Source organism: Mesoplodon bidens (genome assembly GCF_964165515.1).
Source record: "Mesoplodon bidens genome assembly, chromosome: 9".
NCBI classification, from domain to species: Eukaryota; Metazoa; Chordata; class Mammalia; order Artiodactyla; family Ziphiidae; genus Mesoplodon; species Mesoplodon bidens.
In genome coordinates, this window is record NC_138166.1 from 37,903,025 (window position 1) to 37,928,024 (window position 25,000).

Genomic DNA, 25,000 nt, shown 5'->3' on the forward strand with positions numbered 1-25,000 from the left:
TTCATATTCTGGTCGAAGGAGAAAATGAAGAAAGATGGGTCAATAACCATTAGAAAAGTGAAAGAAACAACCCAAACAAAAGGTATAAAATTGCTTTCTCTGTAATAATGCGCCCCACTGGTGGCATAGGTGTACTTCCCATAGTATCATATTTAAGGAAAAGGACTATCTTTCCTAACTGCTGGCTGACAAATTTTAGAGGTTTCATATTCCTTCAAATACCAACTCTTGGACTGAGAAATATCTGAAGTTATTTATTTTCACTTTGAGAATATTTTAGTTGTTAGGCTAAAATCTAGGCGCCGACATAAATGTGTTTGCCTTCTCCACCCAATCAGACCACCTCCTGAGCAGTGAATATTACTACTAAGCCAGTGTTGCCCAACCTTCCTAACCCGGTCCACATCTAATGAACTTATATATTTCATGCTCCAACGCTTTTTTTATTTGCATTTTGTATCTCCCTTTAAAGGGGCGCCTCTTCTGTGGTTAATAGTGACCATGTTTTGACTATCCTCACCAGTTGTAGTTGGGCAGAATAATGGCCCCCCAAAGATGTTCATATCCTAATCCCTATAACCTGTAAACATATTACATTACATGGCAGAGGAGGATTAGGATTGAAGATGAAACTAAGACTGCTTATCAGCTGACCTTAAAGAGATTACCCTGGATTAAATAGGTGGGTCCAATAATGACAGTGGTTCTTAAAAGTGGAGACAGAGGCCAGGAGGAGCCTCGGAGGTGTGACTATGGAAGAGTGATCAGAGTGATGCAACACTGCTGTCTTTGAACAGAAGAAGGGGCCACAAACCAAGGCATGTGGGTATCCTTTAGAAGCTGGAAAAGACAAGGAAACAGATTTGCCTCTAGAAATGCAGCCCTGCTGACACCTTGATTTTAGACCAGGGAGCTCTGTGTTAGAATTCCATCCTATAAAACTGTAAGATAATAAGTTTGTGTTGTTTTAAGCCACCAAGTTTGTGGTAATTTATTACAATGACAATGAAAAACTAGTATACTGGCAAAGAAGTTTCCTTTGAAGTTTGTTCTCTGACATTTTTGTTATGAAAAAGCATATTTTTTCCAGACAAAAATTGTACTAAAACATAATTTTTGGAACAATGCAAGTTTCTTCCTGCTTTCTTCTCCTTTTCTTTCCCCTGTCTTGAGAATCATTGTTTTAACCCACTCCTACCCCTCCATAGCAGAGAGAGAAGGTCATGGTTGAAGAGCTGTGCTCCTACAGTGTGGAGCTGCAAATAGGAAACCTATGGTTGAAAGAGCTAACAAAAGGGAGAAGGCAGCAAAAAACAAACAAAAAACCTTACTTTTATTTTTCCCAAGATTCCTTTAATCTCTGAACCATAGAAGATTTTTTTTTTACCTGTTGCTTTTGAACCACAAAACTGCTGAACTATCTTGCAGCCCACTGAGAGTGATGCTACATAAACTTCTCCATGAGATTATGGCACAGTAAGAACCTGTTGTGGTCTGTAGGGTATCATCGACAGGCACTTATACGTACACTTAACTAGAATTCTTAATACATCTTAAAGTATCAACCTGAAAATAAAGTATCTACGGAAAACTTTTTCACATTAAGTTTATAAATTTTCATGATGCTATTTTCTGAAAGTTTAACAAACTCTCATTAGTTAGGATCAGACTAATTTCACTCATCATCTTGGTATTCATGTCATTAAACATAACACATTATATATAGTAGCTGCTCAATATATGGGTGAGTGAATAAATCCAGCTTTTCAATTTATTGGCACTTTCTCTGGTTTAGCCAAAAGTAGGATATAAAGCTGTGGTTTTCTCGTCTCAGTTTTGCTCTGGGATTCTCAGAGTATAATTTCTCCAAGCTCAAGGTGGTCCTAGAATTTAAAGACAGATATTTTTCAATATGGCCTCTAAATGTTAGACAACTATGTAATTTAGTGCTTGTTCAAAGAAACCAAATACCTTTCCCAGAAGGGAAATTGAACCAGGAGATGTCACGTTGCCCTTCAAAAGGCAATTTCTAAGGGACTTGAAAGGGTTGAATTTTAGAGCCTACCTTCCTCCACCCCCACTGCTTTATAAGGACCTGTGAAGAAGTGTTTTTAGTCCCTGATGCTGATTCTTACACTTTCATATCTATACTGAAAATCATGTGGAGATATTGTTAATTATGTTGCGTGTCATGCAGCATCCCTAGAAATTCAGATTGGGTAGGCCTTGGGTTGCATCATGGAAATTGTGTTTTGTAAAAATTGTATACAGGTAACATCGAAGGCCCGGCTGTGAGAAATGTTGCCTTAGGTTGCTTGATGTGCCTATATTGTTGTTCACTTGTACAAACATCATTGTGTGCCCATGTACTCTAATCTACAGAGAAATCCACTGCTCTCCAGTTGTCCATATCCCCATACCTCTCCTCTGCCTCCCACCTGCCCCCTCACCCAATTGTGTAATGATTTTACAAAGCCATGCTTCCCCCCACCCCAAGACCTAGGGTGGTAGATACAATTAAAATTATTATAGTAGAAAAAGTCCTGTAATTCTCCTCTGGGGTAGGTGGCGCTTTGCTTCTGAAAAGGGCTGCACTTCCTTTTCTGTGGGTTAATGGATCTGGGCTAGATAAGTATGTCTTGCATGTTCCTGTCTCTTTCTTTAAATATGTCTCTTCCACCCTACATCGATAGTGCCCTGTCTCCAAGGTTTCCCTCCCCATGACACAGTATAAGACCTGTCCTAAGTCTCATTGATCTCCACACCTTTCCTCACTGCTTCTTACTACCAAAACACCTCTATCAGCAGCAGATAATCAGAAAGGCAAGTTAATCTGTCAAATGGTATAAATGAGAATTTATGAGTATTGGTGAGCCCAAGCATTAAACCTGGGGCTTCATCTTCATCAGTAGCAAGCATGGCTTAAGCATCTACTGAGTTGTACGTTCTGTGCTAGCGTAAAGGAGCAAAGGGCAGGAGGATTTTCCACTCAAGAGGCATTAACGCAATGGTGGGAATTTCAGTATGAAGCCTTCTAAATCGGGGAGATGAATTTGAGGGTATGTAAGGTAGGTATACCTTCTCCCTTTACTGAGACTAAGTGTTCAGATGTTTTTGCTTCACCCTTTGGGCAGTAAGACCCTTGATGTCTTCTAGGCTTCACACAGGGCTCCTCTACTGCTGTAGACCCGGCAAAAAACAGTCAGTTGCACTAGCTCTTCCACTGCATAGAAACTAATTAAGTAGTTTCATACAAAGTGAAAGGATCATTTTTTTAAAATTAAAATTAACAAACATTTATTGGGCATATTTGTCTCCATAAACTCTTTGTTATTTGGTACAACACTCAGTTTTGTATATGATGGGCAATGGTAGGTATTATATAATGACAAATAAAACAATGATTGTATATTTGTAATTTCATGGATTATTAATAGGGCATTCTTATTTTGTTACCCCCGCCTGAGACAATATATTTTTAAAATAGCTTCTTAATGCTACTGTTTTTCACTTGTTCAGTGGCTACTCTTAGGATGAGATATTTTATAAATTTACTTTAGGGTGGGCAAAATGGAAAAGGGAATAAACTCTTCCCAGTTTCTTCAAGAGGTCCAAAAGTGCATGATACAAAGAATGGAATTTGCTTTGATATAAACATAACTTGCTAACAATAGTTATCCCAAGATAGAAACAGTAGCTTTCTTGAGGGAGTGAAACTTAGATCAAACATGCTCTGGCTGCCTTTGAGGTTCCTGTATCACAGAGGGTTGACTAAGTAATCTGCAAAGACCCTTCCCACTGAGGATCAGAATCCTAAAACTCAGAATGCACTGGCGTGCGTAGGGAGGTTGCTGAACTGTCCCTTTAAAAAAAATGCCCACTAGAGGGAGTATAACATCATAAATATTTCCTTTCAGTTGTTGCCTTACTTCTGGTAAGCCAGCAAGAAAGCAAGATTCAAGTGCAAATACCTAGAATTTATTTCATACTTTTTAAAATGTTTTTCTCATTAAAATCTTATGGACTATTTTGATAAGCGAAGAAAATTTTCTTTTAAAAAATTAGTGTAGCATATAGTGTGCAACATTAATATTATTTGTATATGTAAAGAATTCAGAATTTTAAATGACTGGTGGAAATAGAATCCAGATCACTTATTCGTGGTTATCAGTGTAAAACATCTTGGTTCTACATGGAGTATGTTTCACCAAATTTTTTTAGGTCTGTTGTTACTATTGTTTTATTTGACGTGGACATAATTCCATAATTTCCCTGTATGTTGTAGCTTTCCCAGACATTTAAGATAAACTATTCCACTGGACAACTGGTTTGATTACATAGTATCAAAATCAAATGTTTCATTTTTAAATTTTTAAAAGAACCTGCCAGTCTGTCTTAGGAAAATTTAAAATGGGTATTTTTCAGAGATAAAAGCACATTTATTCTCTTTCTGTTGTGGGTGGTTCTGCATTTAACTCTGTCTTTTCCATTAAAATTTTCTTATTTTTTCCCATAATTTTGACATTGTCTCCAAGTTCTGTTTTGGATTGGACTTTTTATATTTGAATATTTGGAGAAAAAAGTTTTAAAATATTATAATCTATTTTGAAGCACTGACCATTAAAACATCAAAAGTTCAAAAGCAAAATATTTATGAAAAATTGAGGTATTAGCCTTTTACTGGTAAAATATATTTTAAACTAGAACTTACATAATCTTCATCAAGCAGAAAGAAGCCATATATATTATTTCAAATATATTTTAATTTCTTAGCATCTTAACTATTTGAAGTACATTTCTAACAGATCTTTTTTTTCCTTACCTTACTGTCAGCATCACTGGCCACAAAATAAACTTCCCTAACTTCTCTAGTTCACTGAAAATTGTTGCTTCTACTTAAATTGAGAATTTTCTTTTTCTTTTCCATTACAATTTTTAAAAACTCCAAAACCTACCGCTTGGCAAGTGGTGTGTCAATGTGGAAACAGTAAGTTACTTTGATTGTTCATTGCCTTCTAATAAGTGATTTGGGGTAGGGGTAACTTCTTGTTATGCTCATTGGTTTCTTTCTTCCATCTGCTTCTGCTGGCCTGAAGGATGCTGTCACCGGGTCAGCTCCTCCATTCTTCCCTATGTGAATAAAACCAGTATCCAACCTTCCTCAGAAGCCAGGCTTATTTGTTATATTTTTGTTTTATTTATATTTAGAAAAATTTCGTATGAAATTAATACATACTTGTAAACAACCAAAAAATATGTAAATACTGATACTGAAGGACAGAAATTAAAAGGTAAATTTTTTTCCTTCTCAGGTTTCGCTATCCCTCTGGTGCAGTTTGAATCTTTCCAGATACTTTGTAGCACATGCAATCCTGTATGTGTGTGTATATATATATATACACACACATTTTTATACATGGATATTTCTTTTGCCTTTTTTTAAACAAAAATGGAATCATGTGAAAAATACTCTTCTGTGGACTGTTATTTTCACTAACAATGTATTTTTAAGATGTTCCTGTTTCAGTGCTTACAGAATTACTTCATTTTATTTATAGTTGTATAAAATCCCGTATTTTATCTAGACTCCAGTTTCCTACTGATAGACATTTAAATTGTTTCCCCTATTGCATTATATCAAATAGTGCTGCAGTGCAGGAATTTGAATATCATCTTTGGGATCTTGTGCATTTCCTACGTTTTTGTGGTTAAAACGCAATAGATGCTGAAAGCGTGGCTGGCTAACTATTTACTTTATTCATGGCCTATTTCCACAAGGCTTTAAGATGTCTGTGTATTATATTACTCTGTGTCTGTGAAAGATATTTACTTTTATCAACAAAACATGTTGGTTGCCAACAATCAGATTTCAAAAGAAAAAATGCTAGTTCCTCTGAGTGTATCTTTACTAGAAAGTGAAAGAGAGATCATTTGTCTCTAATTCAGGTGGAAAACTCTTAAGATTGGAGGGAAAAAAATGAATTAGCAGAATCACTGCGACTTTAGATCATGTTGTTCAAATGTGAGACTAAGTATTGGATGTTAATATTTTTGTTGTTAATTAATGGCAAGAATTGAATGGTTAGGTAAAAATGACTTGGGCACACACTCTAGAGTACTCTGCAGTAATTAAAAGCAACAAACTAGATGTACACAAAATAACATGAAGATACTGTAAGAACACTGGATTGAATGATTAAAAGTAATAAACAGAATGAATCAAAATTTTTACAAATCAATAACCTTTATAGATTATTAGGTTATAAATCAATTCACTTTATATTAGAACATACACAAAACATTATTACACAAGAATTCCTAGGAGTTCAAGTCTGTCAAATATGTTAGCATGGTTCTAGAAGGAAAAGTGAAATGGGATTGGGGAATAGACAATTAAGACAATCATCAGAAAATAAAACTCAAAGAAAGAATAAGTATTTAGACAGTGCTTTCATGGTTTTTCAGATACTGAAGAGCCTTTTTGTAGAAATGAGTGGTTTATTTCCCATGAACATTTCCTAAATTGACTTGTTCTTTGAACGTTGTTTTTTCTTTCAAGTTGACAGTTCCTAGAATGGACAGAAAAGATGCAATACTAATATTCCTCAAATGTAGTGATGGGAATTAGTGGTATCTAGCTACCCCTCTGTGGCTGGGAATGATGGTATATTTTGGAAATAACTATAATTAGGGTTCATTGTTCAAGGTGGTTAAATTGCTAGGAAGATGAGAGAGAGATGATTGTATCAAAGCTTTCTTATAACATGACTCCTAAGTAAGGACACCAAAACAGCCCAGGTAACTAGCTGTTTGAACCCTCCATCCAGACTATCTGAGGAGATGTTCCAGGAGCTGGGCCTGAGAGTGGGTAGAACTGCCCAACAGGCCAGGTCCAGAGCCAAAGAAAAGTCAAGACTGCATCCGGAGTGAATTATAAAAACAAAAGGCTAAAACCTACATAGCACTTGCTGTGTGCCAGGCTGGTTCTAAGCACTTTACACGTAATAACCACTCAGTCGTCACAACAAAGCTGCTGGGGAAGGTGAAATGATCAAGACCACCTGTTCAGTGTGGTAGGTGCCGGTGGGCTTGCAGAAGCGGCGAGGAGATGAAATCCAAAGTTCTGTGGGGAAGGCCTGGCAAGATGGGCATAGAAGGATCAGGAAGAAGGGGCTGGAAAATCCCCAGGGGTGGAGGCCCGGAAGGTTGTATGTATTCTGTGCCCTGGCCTTGCTGGGTGGAAGCAGGAGCTCTGAGGGCTGCCCAGGCCATTTGTATCACACAGGGATTTCAATCCTCTTCATCCCTGGGGCCTCAGAGAAGAGTTCAGAAACGTAAGGTTGGCAGTGTGGAGACAGCCAAGTCCAGATTCTTGACACGTGATATTCTTTGTTTTGGTGAGGTTGGCAGCCCTCTCTTTGTCTCCTTTCTGGATGATTAAAAACCCCAGACATCATGAGCCGGATGTTTGAATGTTTTTAAACCTTGTAATTTTGTAAATTGTCTGTTCCTGGCCCCCTTCCCCACGCTTTTGCCCCGGCTGATATCATGATGCTTTCGCCTTCAATTTCTTAGTTTCTGTTGACTTTCGAATGAACAAAGTGTGATCTGAGTTTGTTTTCTCAGCAAGGTGATGGCAAAAGGATATTTATGGTGTTGAGGAATTTTTATTTTCTCTCAGACATCTAGGATGAGTAGTATATTTTAGACCCTACTCTCCAGGATATCTCTCTTCTGCTGAGATAATAAAATTGATCAGATGTTTTGAGGTTAAGTAAACTGTTGTAATAATCTGGCAGCTGCCTGCTGGTTGTGGTTTTCAAAAGCAATTACTCAACTCTGGAGTCAACTTTGAACTCTACATTTTAATTGAAAAGGCTAATTGTAGGCTATTGCTCCCGATTTAGCATTTGATTTGGCAGATTAGGAAGTAAAAGGACATTGGGAAGGGAGGGGAGAGGAAGAGAAAGTAAGCAGAAGTGTTGCCGAGCTCAAATTCCTGTTTATATATGACTGTTTTCATACACAGCACATTGTATGCTAACTGGAGAAACAGCAGTTGGACTAAAAAGTCTCTGAGGCACCTGTCTGAGGTTAGTTTGCAAAATCCTTATTTTGGGCTTCTTTGCTTCTGTGTGTGTGTCTCTCGCTCCCTTTTTCTCTCCCTCTCCCTCCCTCTCTCTTCCTCCCCCCGCCCCAGTTAATTTCTTAATTTTATTTCAAATGTGAAATTTCAGGAATAATTTTCAAGAATATTATCAGACCATGCTTATATATCTGATTAGGAGCTTATTTCTCAAATTCTTGGTTATGCTAATAGGTGGAGACTGCTATTTGTTTTCACTAAAACCTAGCTAACAATTTTACTTAAAATCAGCAAGAGACAGAGATTATTGACGTGCGTCCACAAGAACAAATTATTGATGTGTGTCCACAAGAACAAATTACTTCCCTATGGGAATCGTCATAAATTGGATTACAAGAAAGATACCAAACATCCAAAAAGAAATATAGCTGCACCCAAATTTACATCCAGAACAATTAGTAGCATTATTAAAATGGCCAGAAAGTTACTTTTAGAATTGAGCTGAGAAGTGTGAGAACTTGTATTTCTGCAGTCTTGTCCCCACCTAAAAGCAAATGTAGTACTTCTACATTTACTGGGCACAGATGATACTATGCATTTTATAGAAATACATCCTCTAAATTAAAAAATATATATATATATATATGTATATGACTCCTTTGGATTTTATGCTTTTGGATCAATTGGCAAACTGTGCTGGGAATTTCCTGTGAATCTAATAAAATGTTGATAGCCTAAATTAAGGCTGAAATGAAAGGCATGAACATATAAATTGTTTAATTTTATAATACGTTTCAAAATGCTAGTTACATATGACTTGAAAATCCACTTTATTTTTAGACTTTTGTGGAATGCAGGTTGGGCTCATTACAGTTCTGTTGATATTTTCATTGACCTCGTAAATATAATTTAATCTCTATGCATCAGCTTTCTGATCTGTAAAAATAAGAGAAATATTCTTCCCACACACTTTGCACTCAGAACTCCTCTGTTGAAACAATAAACAGGGTTGTAATATATGAATGTGAGTACTGCTTCAGAATCCAATGTCTTTATCAACAACAAAGAAGAGCTGACATTTATTTGGTGTTTCAGTATTAAATTGGAAGATACTACAGTTAATGAAAAAAAGAAACATCTGTGTTGCTATTAGGAGGATTATTCTGAAATATGGATATCACTGGAAATGTCAGCTGCCTGCTGCACAATTTCCAAGAGCCATTTTTTGTGATCCCAGTATTCATAGAGGTCCTCAAGTAGAATTGACGCAAGGAGAGGAAAACCTTATAGACAGGAGGACTTCAATTAAACACACTTAGTTCTTTCAAAATATCTTAAAATCAAATCTATTTGTGTATTTTTACTCTCTACTTTTGGAAAAGTACCTTGCTTTAGAAAGTAGGGAAAAAAGATGACTTTTGTGGTAAGATTAAAGAAACGTGTTTTTTTTCTACGAAAGAAAAGATTGAAGAGAAAGTTAAGCTTTTCAGATAATGTTATTAGAGGCAGAATTTAGACACAATGGATTAATACATTAGTCATGGAAAAGGTTCATATTTGAGGGAGGAAAAATATTTAGTTACATGATGGTTTCTAAAAATACCATGAGATTATGGAGGTAAATCGAATTTTCCCCTTTGATGATCTTAGAACGTAGAGAAGACATGTCTGAAATGCCAGTTCTAGAGTCTGAATTTCGAGAACAAAACAAAACCAAAAACCCTTCTAACATGACGGTATAATAGTCATTTCAGAACGTTGCCCTGGAAACACAAGATAGGGTTACACCTCAGCCAAATTGTCAGCTTTTGCCTGAAGGCATTGTTACAAAATCCTGACAAGCCTCAGTTTCCTCATCTGTAAAATACAGGGAGAATAATAATACCTATCTTGCTGGATTATGTTTAAGATTAAATGAGTGACTATTAACTAATTTCCTACTAACTTATTTAAGATAAAACTGCCCAATATGTTCTGGCTACTATTATCCCATTACTCAATATCTGTGTTTTATAATTAATCATAACTGAGCTTCCTCAAAATTATCACAAGGGAATTGTAGAAATCAAAACACTAAGTCACATTTGACATGAAAAATAAAACAAATTTTCAGGAAAGTTAAGAACCAAGTATAATAAATCCATTATTTAAATTTGGGTATATGGATGGACTTCAGTTGTCAAAGCTTCTAGAAAAAGAAAAAGTGATGATTGAAAAGAAACTAAAGTTTTAGGAATTCTTTCACCCCATTAGCAGACACACACCATTATGATCAAATTATTAGAACAGAAAAAAATTCAGGCAGGAATAACTTCATGTCTTGAGGTAATTTCCTGTATTATTTCTAGAAACATATTTGATTAGGGGCTAAATTAGTGGAAAATTTGTCTGTTTTCAAGAAAAATGAAAGGCCAGAAATGAACTGATGACATAGCTGAAAATTTACAACTACCAATGGTTACTGGGGTTTTATTGTGGTTAAACCCCATACTTGAATTTCTATAGCAGTACCTTATTGCTGTAGAGGATAAAATAGGCTATTCTTTTCTATTGTCTGGCATACAGACATATCAGTATCTCACCACCAGAGTTACCTGAATTTCTCCCCCCTAAAAAGGACTGGTGTTGGGGGGGTGCTCCCTTGAGAGGATTCACAGAATGGCGTGTAGGTCACCAGCCACTGCCCGCTGTAAGATCATGTTACTGAGAGTGCTAGGCAGAGTAGAGGCAGGACTCTCAGCGCCTCTGGTTACTTGATCCATCTGCTCGTAGCTCTGGTGGAGGTTTATGAAGACGGCCTTTTCCTTTGCAGACATACGCTTGAGTCTTACTGAGATAATTTGTTGCAAAGAAACTCTGGCTACTGCTCAGGTGAAACAGCTTTCTTTCCATACGGTTTCACTTTACTGGAGGTGAGATCCAAGAACTGCTTTTTAGTGGGAGAAGGATTTCTCCAGGACAGCTTGCTAGGATTTTTTTGTTCAATCTCCTTTCTTTCAAGTTGGTTGAGGGACATCAGATAGGATTCTTGTTTCACCCCGCATGCTTCTTGTCAACTATCTTGCCTTTCACAGTCTGACTACGCAGGGACGTTTACAGCCTTCCACTGGAGTCTGCCAGACCTAGGTGTTATGTGCCATACCTCCAGGGATCATTACCATATGGTATTTTAGGAGAGGACACAGTTCATTTCAATGCAATTCAAATGAGCAGATTTCTTTTCTTTATTACACCATTGCATTTGGAGGCAATCCACCAGAGGCAGAATCTAACTCTCAAAGGAGCGCTCTGCCCACTCTGTCCATTTAACAGGACATTTGGCTCAAAAATCTAGTCGGTTGATCACACATGTGCAACAGATGTGTGAGCATGCGTAGCGAAAATAAAAAATAAAAAATCCCAGCAGTGTACTGTGGGAAATGTAGCAGAACTACTGGAAAACAGGACACAAAGAAGTCTGGTACTAAAACTTTGATTTTTGTTGTTGGAGGGCAATGTTTTTTAATCTTTCCCTCCTTTTGTAGGAGGAAAAGGTATAGGTTTCCGCTATTATTTTGCAGTGATCATTCATGTAACACTGGTGAGGAAACTTGGTTCATTTTCACAGACCTCCTCTTATAAAGATATACTTCTAAATATTTTGACCAGAATTTTGGGGGCCCCTGCTTCTCAGGAACTGAATGTTGGCATACTTCCACTGAAAAAACCACCCATTTACAAGAGAGGATATCAGAAATATACATCCTTTCATCCATGCTTCACAGGCTTATATGGAAAGAGAGAGCACCAGCTGTTTTTCTCATGGTGAATAAGGGTTACTTGGGGAAATCTCTCTTCCTGTTTTTATATGGACAACTAAATTGTTGCATAGCCAGTTAATTCTGGTTAGGTCAACAGCACAAGGTTAATTATTGGAACCTTCCTCTTTTGCCTGTGTGACAGTAAAAGATTAATAGGAACCAAAAGAAGAAAATGAAATATAGTGACTTATTCTAGAAGTGCTGTTTATTTGGGAAATTTAAATTTTGCTTTTATTATATTTGAAAGGATTTATACATAATCATCTTTGTCTTCTAGGACATAGTAGAAGTTTGAAAAACTGTGATGTGAATTAATTCGAAAACCTGAGTAATATGAAATTAATCAGATTCAGAAGGATTTTATAATATATTAAAATATTTAGAAAAAATATCACTTTTATTTTGTAATAGGAACTTTTTTTTTTTAAGTAGAACAATTGGCATACCTATGAGATAACTTTGAAATTGTTTTCCTGTTCTCTGTTATACCTCAGTTTGGCTTGGATAATTTTATAACTTTTTTTTTTAAACTAGGTTATGATGCAACATTCTCTTTCTAACCTTGGGTTTAATTAACACATCAAAGGACACATGGACTGATTCCCTTCAATGTACTATAATATATTTTTATCCAGCTGCGTGTTATTATATAACCTCAGAGTAAAGCAACCGTATCACTGTTGATATATTCAACTTCTGTCCTTTGGATTTGGTCAGCATTGCATGTGGAAGCAGAAACCCACCCTGTATTGTTATACGGATGGTTTTTCATTCATATCCTTGTTACTCTTAATAAATGTCTCAAGGAAAAATATTCTGCAGCAGCCACTCATAAAGAAGCAGAAAATGGCAAAACCACAGCATAGAAGGAAACCTATGTGAAAACACTGGTTGTGTCTTCCTGGATACAGAAAACAAATAGAGCTTTTGAAAGAGCTTGCCAATATATGCCTGCCAAGTAAAATATTGTTTTATGAAGTCAGGAAAAAACTAATTTTAAAGGTTATTGTAGGTTATTTGTGGTCACTTCTGGTGTGCATACAGCATGATGTCATCCTGAACTCTTCTTTCTATATATTTCAGTCTTAGAAGTCTTTTGTCTAAGACTTGATCTCAGCTACTAGAGACATCTAAACTAAAATACTCTTATTATTCAATGCTCATAAAAATGTAGACTGAAAAAAATTAGAATACATGCAAAAAAGTCCCAGCCAAGTCCAGGCAAGAAATCATTCAGGCCGATTCATCTTCTGAAATCATACCTACGCTGTAGACATCTTAGGACACAGTTGCTGGAGAACTTCTCAAGTGCCTGGAAAGTAGCCACATGTCCAAATGGCTCTCCTGGAAAATTATTGCCTATTGAGAGGGGGTAGATGGGACCCCGCCAGAGACATCTCATCTGAGGAATGGGAGCAGGGGGTTCCTTGGGCAGTCCAATGTCTCCTTCCTTCTGGGTGGACCACTTGCCTATAATCCCCAGATATTTTTCACTTTGTTTACATGATCTCCTGCAGCAATTTCTCTTCTTTCCTGTAGCAGGGTTGATTTTTTTTTCTTTGTGGGAATTTTTTTGCTTGGAAAACCCCTCTTTGTTGAGGTAGTCCTCGGTAAACTAGGAAATGTCAAATAAACACTGGATGAAGACAGACTAGAAGGCCAGTGAGACACAGCAATTGAAAATGCGGGAAGCTAAGAAATCTCTTGGGCAAAAAAAAAATCAAAACAACATTTGGGCATTGGAAAGAATATATAGTTTTACTGAGATGTGAAAGGAAATGCATGTTTATAGTGGAAAACTGACACTTTAAAAAGTTTATCAGGATACCAAGCTGACATCATTTGCATCGTCTTCAAATTCATTCAAGCATTCCAAAAAATGCTTTTTGAGCATCTCAATGTGCAAGGCATATTGATGTTAGAGAACAAAAGAAATACGTATATTGTGGATACAATAGAAGGTATTAAGTGTTTTGGAGGAAAATAAAACAGGGAAGAAGTGTTCAGAGCTGCTGGGATGGAGGAGCTGTGATTTCAAATTCGGTAATCTGGGGACACCTCACTAAGAAAGTGACATTTGAGCAAAGCGTAAAGTTGTGGCCAGAGTGAACCGTGTTGCTAACTGCGGGAGAGCGTGGCAGGTGGAGGGACAGTAAATGAAGAGCCCCAAGCCTGCAGGACACGTGGTGTGTTGGAGGAACAGCACGAAAACCAGTGTCCGTGCCATGTATGTGGGTATCTTTACTTCATCTGCGCATATGTGCAAGGGCACCCCACGCTCCATACATATAGGCACGTTAAAATGCCTGAGAGATTTGGGGCGAATACATATTTTGGTTACATAATTTTTTCACTATTTACGATTCAGATTTAGGTAAACTGCTCTGTGAAAACTCTGCTCTTTGCATGAGAATGGAAAGCATCTGCAGGTCCAGTGAGGTGAAACACGGATTCTGATGTGTTTGTGGGTTTTTTTTTTTTGTCATCTCAGTGATTATATTGTGCTAATGTATATTAAGTACTCCAAACCTATAAATATATTTCATCATGAGATTGGCAATGATTTCTTACTGACCTGTTCTTTTTGGGAAACCTAGTCTGTGAAATTATTCTCTCTTCTCTCTTTGCATAGCTTTGAAGATGATATGAAATGCAAGATTCATTCAGTTCTGATAAAGTAAAGCTTTAGAAAATACAGAGTGAAGACAGGACATGGGAAAATGTGGTGAGTTACTAAACAAAATATAGAAAAATCAAAACTGGGATATTAATCATCCCTTTAATACGTTCTCTACCGTACTGTTTGTTCGTCAACATGGGATAATTTTAGAAAGGTGTGATTTGGGGTTTCCATGTTCCGGGGTTGTTATATATTGAGAGGAGGCTCTTGGAAAGCAAATTGGAGGGACGACTGAATTACAACTAGCAACAGGAAGACAAGACTGGAACTTTGCTTTTTTCTTCTTTTAATTGTAGGAGGAAGAGAATACATTTGGTCCCTTGATGAGGTTATGCTCTCTTGACAATGTCTAGGGAACTGTGTCCTTTTGATATTGCATAGGTGGCAAACCACCCAATGAGGCATCAGCTACCTTACTAAGGGGATATGTTTATAGCTTGTCATTCCTGATCCTACATGAAGAGAGGGGGAAAATGTTGTTCTCCAAAATTATCTTCAGTCGTGAAGCCTGTTTAAAAACACAAACAAACAAACAAAAGCACCACCAAAGGAACTTGGTACAAGGTTAACTAGGGACAGACAGAATGGAACTGACTCAGAGGTGAGTCAGGCTAGCTGGTCCTGGGTCACTGCCAGGTTCACTGAGTGAACCTCAGACGTGGAGCGCTGTCGTCTCTCTTCAGGTGTGTTCCAGTTAAGGGGCACTGCTGTTCACAGGGCTGAGCTGCCATCTGTGGAGCCCGGAGGGATCTCTAAATTCCAGTTGTGCTCTGGCTATAAATGAGCTTGAATGATCAGCTGGAATGATCCCAGTGATTCTCAGTTGCCTCTTTCTCTTCCTCCTCCATGACTGACACGCATCTCAGCTCACGTGTAGTGGTGATTACAAAATATTTTATAAGCCGTTGAAGAAACTTCCTGCAGTTCAGCTCTGGGATTTATTTAGACTCTCTTCCTGCAAAGGAGGAGAGATATCATTGTACCTCATGATATGGGACAGCATATATTGACAAAGAAGTAAAAATAGTTTCAAGTGGAGGATGTAAGAGAAGGCTGGGCAGCCACGAGTCACATGAATGATAAGAGCTCTGTGCAAGAGCCCTTTTGTATTAGTTTTGTGTTACTTATTTATCCATTTATCGGTTCAGATGCAAGTGGTTCATTTTAGTAGGAAAAAGATCACCTAGTACAGGAGGGCTTATAATGGAAAACAGCAGTTCTCTAATCCACATGTCTTTCTACCCACAGTTCTGCTCCAAAGAGGCAGCTACTTGTAAGTTCTAATTTTGTGTTCTGCTACTTGTTTTTATTTTTAATCTAAAACATTTATTTCCCTAAGGCTAATGTTTAAAGAAAATTTTATAGGAATATTTTAGGTTCACAGCAAAACTGAGGGGAAGCTATAGAGATTTCCCATGTACTCTTGGCCCCATACATGTACAGCCACCCTCATTATCAACATCATCCTCCACCGAACTAGTACAGTCGTTACAACTGATGAATCTATATTAACATATCATAATGACCCAAAGTCTATAGTTTACATCATGGTTGCCTCTTGGTTTTGTACATTCTATGGGTTTGGACAAATGTATAATGACATGTATCATTATGGTATCACACAGAATATTTTCAGTGCCCTAAAAATCCTTTGTGCTCTTTATTCATCCTTCCCCCTCCCTCAACTCATGGCAACCACTGATCCTTTTATATTTCCATAATTTTTGCCTTTTCCAGAATGCAATATAATTGAAATGACATAGTATGTAGCCTTTTCAGATGGGCTTCTTTCACTTAGTAATATGTTTTTAAGGTTCCTTTAAGTCTTTTCGTGGCTTGATAGCTCATTTCTATTTAGTACTGAGTAATAATCCATTGCTTGAATGTACCCATTCACCTACTGAAGGTCATCTTGGTTGCTTCCAAGTCTTAGAAATTATGAATAAGCTGCTATACACATATGTGTGCAGGTATTCATGTGGATATAAGTTTTCAGCTTTTGGGAGTAAATACCAAGAAGTGTAACTGGTGCATCATATGGTAAGAATATGTTTAGTTTTGTAGGAAACTGCCAAATTGTCTTCCAAAGTGGCTGTACCATTTTGCATTCCTACCGACAATGTTCTAGAGTCCCTGTCGCTCCACATCCTTGCCAGCATTTGGTGTTGTCAGTGTTTCAGATTTGAACACTGACCATTCTAGCCATTCTCACAGGTATGCAGTGGTATCTCATTATTGTTTTAATTTTCATTTCCCTGATGGCACATGATGTGGAGCATCTTTTTATATGCTTATTTTACATTTGTGTGCCTTCTTTGGTGAGGTGTCTGTTCAGATCTTTGGCCCATTTTTTAGTCAGGTCATTTATTTTCTCATTGTTGAGTTTTAAAATGTTATTTGTATATTTTGTATAACAGTCCTTTATCAGCTGTGTCTTTTTTTTTTTTTTTTTTTTTTTGCGGTATGCCGGCCTCTCGCTGTTGTGGCCTCTCCCATTGCGGAGCACAGGCTCCAGACGCGCAGGCTCAGTGGCCACGGCTCACGGGCCCAGCTGCTCCGCGGCATGTGGGATCTTCCCGGACCGGGGCACGAACCCGTGTCCCCTGCATCGGCAGGCGGACTCTCAACCACTGCACCACCAGGGAAGCCCCAGCTGTGTCTTTTACAAATATTTTCTACCAGTCTGTGGTTTGTCTTCTCATTCTCTTAACATTGTTTTCGTGTAGCAGAAGTTTTTAATTTTAATGAAGTCCAGCTTATCAATTCTTTCTTTCATGGATTGTGCCTTTCATGTTGTATCTGAAGTCATCGCCAGCCCAAGGTCATCCAGGTTTTCTCCCATCTTCTAGGATTTTCATAGTTTTGTGATTTATATCTAGGTATGTGACCCATTTTCAGTTAATTTTTGTTAAAGGTGTAAGGTCTGTGTTTAGATTCTTTTTTTTTTTTTTTTTTGCACACCTAGAAGTCCAGTTGTTCTGGCACCATTTGTTGAAGAGACTATCTTTTCTCCTTGTACAGCCTTTGCTTCTTGTCAAAGATCAAATCTGTGTGGGTCTATTAATGGGTTCTTCAGTCTGTTTCATTGATCTGTTTATTCTCTCACTGATACTACACTGTCTTGAATAGTGTAGCTTTATAGTAACTCTTGAAATTGAGTAGTGTTAGTCCTCCAACTTTGTTCTTCATCAATACTATGTTGGCTATTCTGGGTCTTTTGCCTCTCCATATAAATTTTAGGATCAGTTTGTTGATATCCACAAAATAACTTGCTGGGGTTTTGATTGGGATTGCATTAAATCTATAGATCAAGTTGGGAAGAACTGACATGTTGATAATATTGAGTCTTCCATGAATATGTAATATCCATGAATATAGACTATCTCTCCATTTATTTAGTTACTCTTTGATTCCATTCATCAGAGGTTTATAGTTTTCCTCACATAGATCTTGTACATCTTCAGTTAGATTTGTACCCAAATATTTCATCCTTGGGTGCTAATGTAAATGGTATTATGTTTTAAATTTCAGATTCCACTTGTTCATTGCTGGCATATGAAAATGACTGACTTGTATATTAACCTTGTAAGCTGTAACTTTGCTATAATTGCTTATTAGTTCCAGGAGTTTTTGGTCAGTTCTTTCCGATTTTCTGCATAGATGATCCTGTCATCTGCAAACAGACATTTATTTCTTCCTTCTCAATCTCTGTATCTTTTTTTCCCCTTGTCTTATGCATTAGTTAGACATTCCAGTACAGTGTTGAAAAGGAGGACTGAGAGGGGACATCCTTGCCTGATGTTAGTAGGAATGCTATGAGTTTCTCACCATTAAGTGTGATATTAGCTGTAGGTTTTTTGGTAGATTATTTATTAAGTTGAAGATGTTCACTCCCTATATTCCTAGCTTACTGACAGTTTTTATCATAAAGGGGTGTTAAATTTTGTGAAATTCTTTTTATGCAACAATTGATATGATCATGTGAGTTTTCTTTTTTGATCTGTTGATGTGATGGATTATATTAATTGATTTTCAAATGTTGAACCAGCCTCACATACCTGGGATAAATCCCACTTGGTTGTGGTGTATAATTCTTTTTATGCATTGTTAGATTCAAATAGGTAATATTTTGTTGAGGAGTTTTGCATCTATGTTCACGAGAAATATTGGTCTTTAGTTTTCTTTTCTTATGATGTCTTTGTCTTGTTTTGAAATTAAGGTAATGCTAGCCTTATAAAATGAGTTAGGAAGCAAGTATTTCCTTAGCATTTATCCTCTGAAAGAGATAGTAGAGAATTGGTATAATTTCTTCCTTAAATGTTTAGTAGAATTTACCAGTGAACCCATCTGGGCCAGGTGCTTTCTGTTTCTGAGGGTTATTAATTATTGATTCATTTTCTTTAATAGATATAAATCTATTCAGATAGTCTATTTCTCCCTGTGTGAATTTTGGCAAATTGTGTCTTTCAATGAATTGGTCCATTTTATCTAAGTTTTCTAATTTGTGGGAATAGGGTTGTCCATAGCATTCCTTTATTATCCTGTCTATGCAATCCATAGTGATGTTCCCTCTTTCATTTTTGATAATAATAATATGTGTCCTCTCTCTTTTAGTCTTAGTCTGGATAGAGGCTTATCAATTTTATTAATCTTTTTAAAGAAATAAATTTTGGTTTCATTGATATTCTCTGTTGATTTCTTATTTTCAATTTTATTGATTTCTGCTCTAATTCTTATTGTTTCTTCTGCTTACTTTGGATTTAATTTGCTCTTTTTTTTTCCTAGTCTCCTGAATTGGAAACGTACATGATTGATTTTTAAATCTTCTTTTCTAATATATGTATTTGATGCTATAAATATTCCCCCAATCACTACTTTTTCTGCATCCAACACATTTTGTTAAGTTGGATTTTAATTTTCATTTTGTTTGAAATATTTTAAAATTTCTCTTGAGATTTCTTCGTTAACCCATGTGTTATTTAGAAGTGTGTTGTGTCATCTCCATGTATTTTGGGCTTTTCTCAAATACAGTATCTTTCCCAGATGTCTTTCTGTCATTGATTTCTAGTTTAATCCCACTGTGGTCTAAGAGCAGACATTGAATGATTTCTATCCTTTTAAATGTGTTAGGGTGTATTTTATGGCCCAGAATATCGTCTATCTTGGTGAATGTTCCATATGAACTTGAGAAGAATGTGTATTTTGTTGTTGGATGAAGTAATCTTTAGATGTTAATTATACCCAACTGATCGATGATGTTGTTGAGTTCTGCTCTGTCTGAAATTAATATAGCTACTCTTGCTTTCTTTTGATTAGTGTTAGTGTGGTATACTTTTCTCCGTCTATTTACTTTTAATCTATATTTGTGTTTATTTTAAAGGTGGTTTTCTTGTAGACAGCATATAATTGGATCTTGTTTTTAGATCCACTCTGACAATGTCTAGCTTTTTTTTTAAACATATACTTAAAAAATTTTTTTAATTGTTATTTATCTTATTTATTTATTTTTGGCTGCATTAGGTCTTTGTTGCTGTGCACAGGCTTTTTCTAATTGTGGTGAGCGGGGGCTACTCTTCGTTGCAGTGCACGGGCTTCTCATTGCAGTGGCTTCTCTTGTTGCAGAGCATGGGCTCCAGGCGCCCAGACTTCAGGAGCTATGGTTCGTGGGCTCCGGAGCACAGGCTCAGTAGTTGCGGCTCATGGGCTTAGTTGCTCTGTGGCATGTGGGATCTTCCTGGACCGGGGTTCGAACCCATGTCCCCTGCACTGGCAGGCAGATTCTTAACCACTGTGCCACTAGGGAAGCCCAATGTCTTATCTTTTGATTGGTGCATTTAGGCATTCAAAGTGATTATTGATGTAGTTGGATTAATATCTTCTATGTTCATTATTATTTTCTCATTGTTGCCCTGTTCTTTGTTCCTATTTTTGTCTGATTCTGCTATTTGTTAATTCTCCTGGCTTTCCTTCATGGTGCTTGATTTCCTACATGTTTGGTGATTTTTTTTTTTTTTTTTTTTTTTTTTTTTTTTCTGTACGCGGGCCTCTCACTGCTGTGGCCTCTCCCGTTGCGGAGCACAGGCTCCGGACACACAGGCTCCGCGGCCATGGCTCGCGGGCCCAGCCGCTCCGCGGCATGTGGGATCTTCCGGGATAGGGGCACGAACCCGTGTCCCCTGCATCGGCAGGCGGACTCTCAACCACTGCGCCACCAGGGAAGCCCCCATGTTTGGTGATTTTTGAGTATGAGTTCATGTTTCTTTGAAGTTTAGCCTGTATTTCCTTAAGGCCTTGGTTTAAGACTGGTGTCCCTCAGAAAAGAAGTTGTTTCTGCCAGTGCCTGTACTTACTACTGATCTTGGACCACTTCAAAATAAGCTCATGCCCTAAAATTCTTTAGGCATTCCAGCTAGTATAGCACTGATTTGTAAAATTCACTGATAAACTATTTGTATTTATGAATTCTTAAGTGAGTTAATTTTTTTTCCTCTGCCAGCACCAAATTTCAATTCAGGAAATTTTTCTTTTTATCATTAGCAGAAAAGGTGTAGGTGGTGGTGGAAGTTGGAAGGGTAGGGTGAGGGTGGGAAAGTAGGGGATTGTAGGAGATAACATTCACTTATATTCAAATCAAGAATATGGCACCATGTCCTCTCTAGCTTATATAGAAAAATCATCTGTAAGAGTTCCATATTGGCTTGGCTCTAGGGTTTATTTCATGTTTCCCATGATTTGTGAAATTTTGAAAACTATAGCTCAAGATTACCTGGGTTTGACAAATATCTTCAAGGTAAAACCAAGTTTTTGCCTAAATAATCCTTACCTCTTTATAGCATACCCACAAATTCAACTGATGCTGTGTACATTGTATCCAGCATTTTTAGTTATTTTCAGGGTAAGTTATGTTAGAGTATCTAGGCTGCCCAACTGCCAGAAAATTAGCTCTCCTCATCTACTTTTTGTTGTTCTTGTTAAATTCTCCTTCTATTTCTTTCACTGTTATGAGTGTATTCTTTATTGTTGTTGTTGTTTTTGTTGTTATTGTTTTACTATCATTTTAAGTGGGGTGCCACAGGAAAGGAAAGCAAATATGTGTGCTCAAATTCCTTAAGGTACAAATTATTAAAAAGTCAAATTTTAATTAGAAACTGTTATTTTTTTAAAAGAGAAGACAGCAAGAAACTTTAAAAAATAAGTATGATTATTTTTTATTGTTTTGAAAGTGCAGTTTTTAAGTGAATTAGTGAAAAAGGGTTTTATATTGGACTGGATATATGAATGTTTAGAATACCACAGTTAACATTATGCTAATGTGATTAGATGTATGTATACAATTAGATACTTAATTTGTTCTTTCAATAAATTCAAAAATCTTTTTCAAGCATGTACTATATACCATATACTCAATGAAAACATTCACAGAAAGTATATTACTTAATTCATGAATAAGAATATTTTCTTTCTTTTTGAAATGTATTTAAAGACTAAGGACACTTTTCTATTTGTTAATATTATGCATAATTTGATTATTATTTGAGGCTAGTTATATAAATGTAGATTTTTAAAATGTATTAAGTAAAAATATCTGGATATAATATGAAATTTTTTATTTTGCTATTCTTTTAAGAGCACTGGTATGACACAGATTTCCAGCTTCAGATTAGAACACATGTATTAACATTTCATGAAGAAAGGGAAATTTGGATTATATTTATAATATGGCAAACGGTAGAATAAATATACACTAGATAAGAATATTTCTCTGTGGTTTGGCCCACATAGACACATTCCCTGGATAGCTGACAGCTACTCTCTTGGGAAATGTGAACATTAAAAAAATTGTGTGTGTGTGTGTGCGCGCGCGCACGCGGTGGTTTGCTGTTTTTTGTTTTTGTACTATCAGCTCTAAAATAGGATTGCCTATAGCTATAGCTATAGCAGCTGTCAGACTTGGTCGCCCTTTAGGAAACACGATTAGATAGAGAAACTCGAAGGTATTTATTTTGGACTGATGTAAATCTGAGTTTGGCAAACATTTACTCAGATTCTATGGATTGGAGTACCATGATTCCTGTCAGTTCCATGGATCTCCCGTAGTTAGATTTGCATCATTGATCAAGTGGATATGTATACTGTTATAAAAACAAGGAAGAAGTAAATCTTCAACAAGGCATTTATTAAATTAGTACCAAAATAGCTCTGGCCTGACTCAAGGCTAAAATTCAATAGACTGGATCCTTACTATCAAAATTTCAAGGTATTTCAAGTTATGATAAATGTTCAAATTACAGCTGGCTAATCTTGGAGCACCTATTATCATATGTCCTAGTTATGCTGTCCTGATGTTAGGAATAAAGTTCTTGTGGAAAATATTTCCTAAACAATATGATAGCGGTGCATATTCATAAATAGAAATAAATGTTCATGTTCATTCAGTTTGGGTGGTGGTAGTATTGTTTTTCAAATCATCAACTCAGAGCTAAGACTTTTGCAGTGCAGATTTAGGGGTTCTACCACAGCAAGTTCTTTCCCTGGAATGACATTGTAAAATCAGTATAGAATCTTGCCAAGGTTTCTTGGTTATTTCTCGTAGAAGCACTATGTAAATGTGCTGAGTTAAGAAAAGTAATTTGTAATGTGCTCCAGTTCATTATTATTCTTTTATTAAAATCGGTATCAGGTTATCAGGCATACCTTCTTAGCAGTGAATTTGGGTTAGCAATTTGAAAATGTGATATATTTGTATGACCACACTAAAGCACTGACCATCTTATAGAATAATATAATTTCTTTATTAAAAGTAATAAATAATTTATAATTTCTTCATTAAAAGTATAGATGAACATTAGCCGTAGCTGCCCATCTCCTACCATATTAATGGATTTTGGTGGCTTTATTTTCACATGGAATTACACCCGTAAATGCAGCCACTTCAAGACACAAATCAAGGAAGATGGAGTCCTACTGTTACAAAAAAATTATTAGCATAAAAGCATGTCTTTTTATTTTACTCTAAACTAACGTTCAAAATAATCTCTTCATATTTAGAAAGAGGATGTCACATAGTATTAGAAGACACTACATTGCAATTAATTAATAGAATACAAAAATTATTAATGGATTCAAATTTAAGAATGATCTACATTTTTCTCTATGTTATAGCAAGCTCAAGGTTAACCTTATAATAATATCACCCTTATTTATTTTTATTTCTTTATAATTTCTTAAGAGTAGGAGGAAGTTTGAATTGAGTTAAACCAGATATACAGTGGATTGTATTTAATCTTAGCTATGCCCACAGGAATGTTTTGTTCTAAATTTTCTCATAGAATTCTATATTCTCACTGTTGCAGCCCTTATTATGTTTAATTTTTATTTTTACTTTTGTACATTTCCATCAACGGTAAGCTTCATCAAGGCAAGACCATACTTGTCTGGTTCATATTCTATCCCCAGTACTTACCACAGTGTCTCTCAAAATAAGCTCTCACTAGGTACTTGTTGAATGGATCATTGACTTAGCAAATTACTTCCTTTTTCTTTTTAAATTACCATCTTAACCATTCTATTTATTTTTTTAATGGCATTTATTTATTTATTTATTTGGCCATACCACGTGGCATGTGGGATCTTAGTTCCCCAATCAGGGATCGAACCCCCCGCCCCCTGCATTAGAAGTCCCATTGGACCTCCAAGGAAGTCCCAGCAAATTACTTCCTAATGTGAGAGAAGTTTTAACATTTTTTCCTCTAATAAATAAATGCAGAATATCTCTCCAACAAAGATGGCTAAGAAAAAACAGAAAAATAATCAAGAGAAAATACAGGTATACATGATTTTTAAGCTTCCAGCTACTTATACCCTCACCTACAAAGTTTGGTTTAATTTATTTAGGCTCTGGGTGTGCTTACTCAACCTTATTTTTGTGTTTACACTAGGCTGATTCTCATGGCTACAGACAGAGCTAAAATTAACTAGGAATTGGAAGAACGGAGGAGAAAAACTGGATTTTTGCCACCAATCTTCATCCTTCCCTAACCCTGAAGACCATTTTTCAAGACTGTGGCAATATAGGTCTCCTTAGAAGTAACTGATGAGATAGAGGAACAAAGAATACAAGCCAAATGTCCTGTAAATCTAGGAGCAGAAGCTCTCTGACCCAAGCAGACATTGTTATGACATCCTGTACCTGGATTCATAAAATTCCCGAAGGTAACCACATATTTCAGGCCAAGGATACCTCTGGAATCATTTGTCATTTGTTCAGCTTTTAAGAATGGCTTTGTGTTAGACTTGCATGAATGGCATTGAATATTATAGTTTTGGTAAATGACCTAATTGTCGAGAGTAACATAATGTAAATTGTTTATTTCAAAATAACATTTTTCTGTACCTTAGTAGCTTCTTAAACCTTCAGCAATGTTCATAATTCAA

At 36.5% G+C, this 25,000-nt stretch overlaps 1 long non-coding RNA gene across 1 annotated transcript; it reads left to right on the forward strand.

Annotated features, from left to right (window-relative positions):
• On the forward strand, positions 1–25,000 carry LOC308622532. Its single transcript, XR_014016651.1, has 3 exons — positions 1–82; positions 14,519–14,611; positions 24,505–25,000. It is a non-coding gene; the product is annotated as an uncharacterized lncRNA (long non-coding RNA).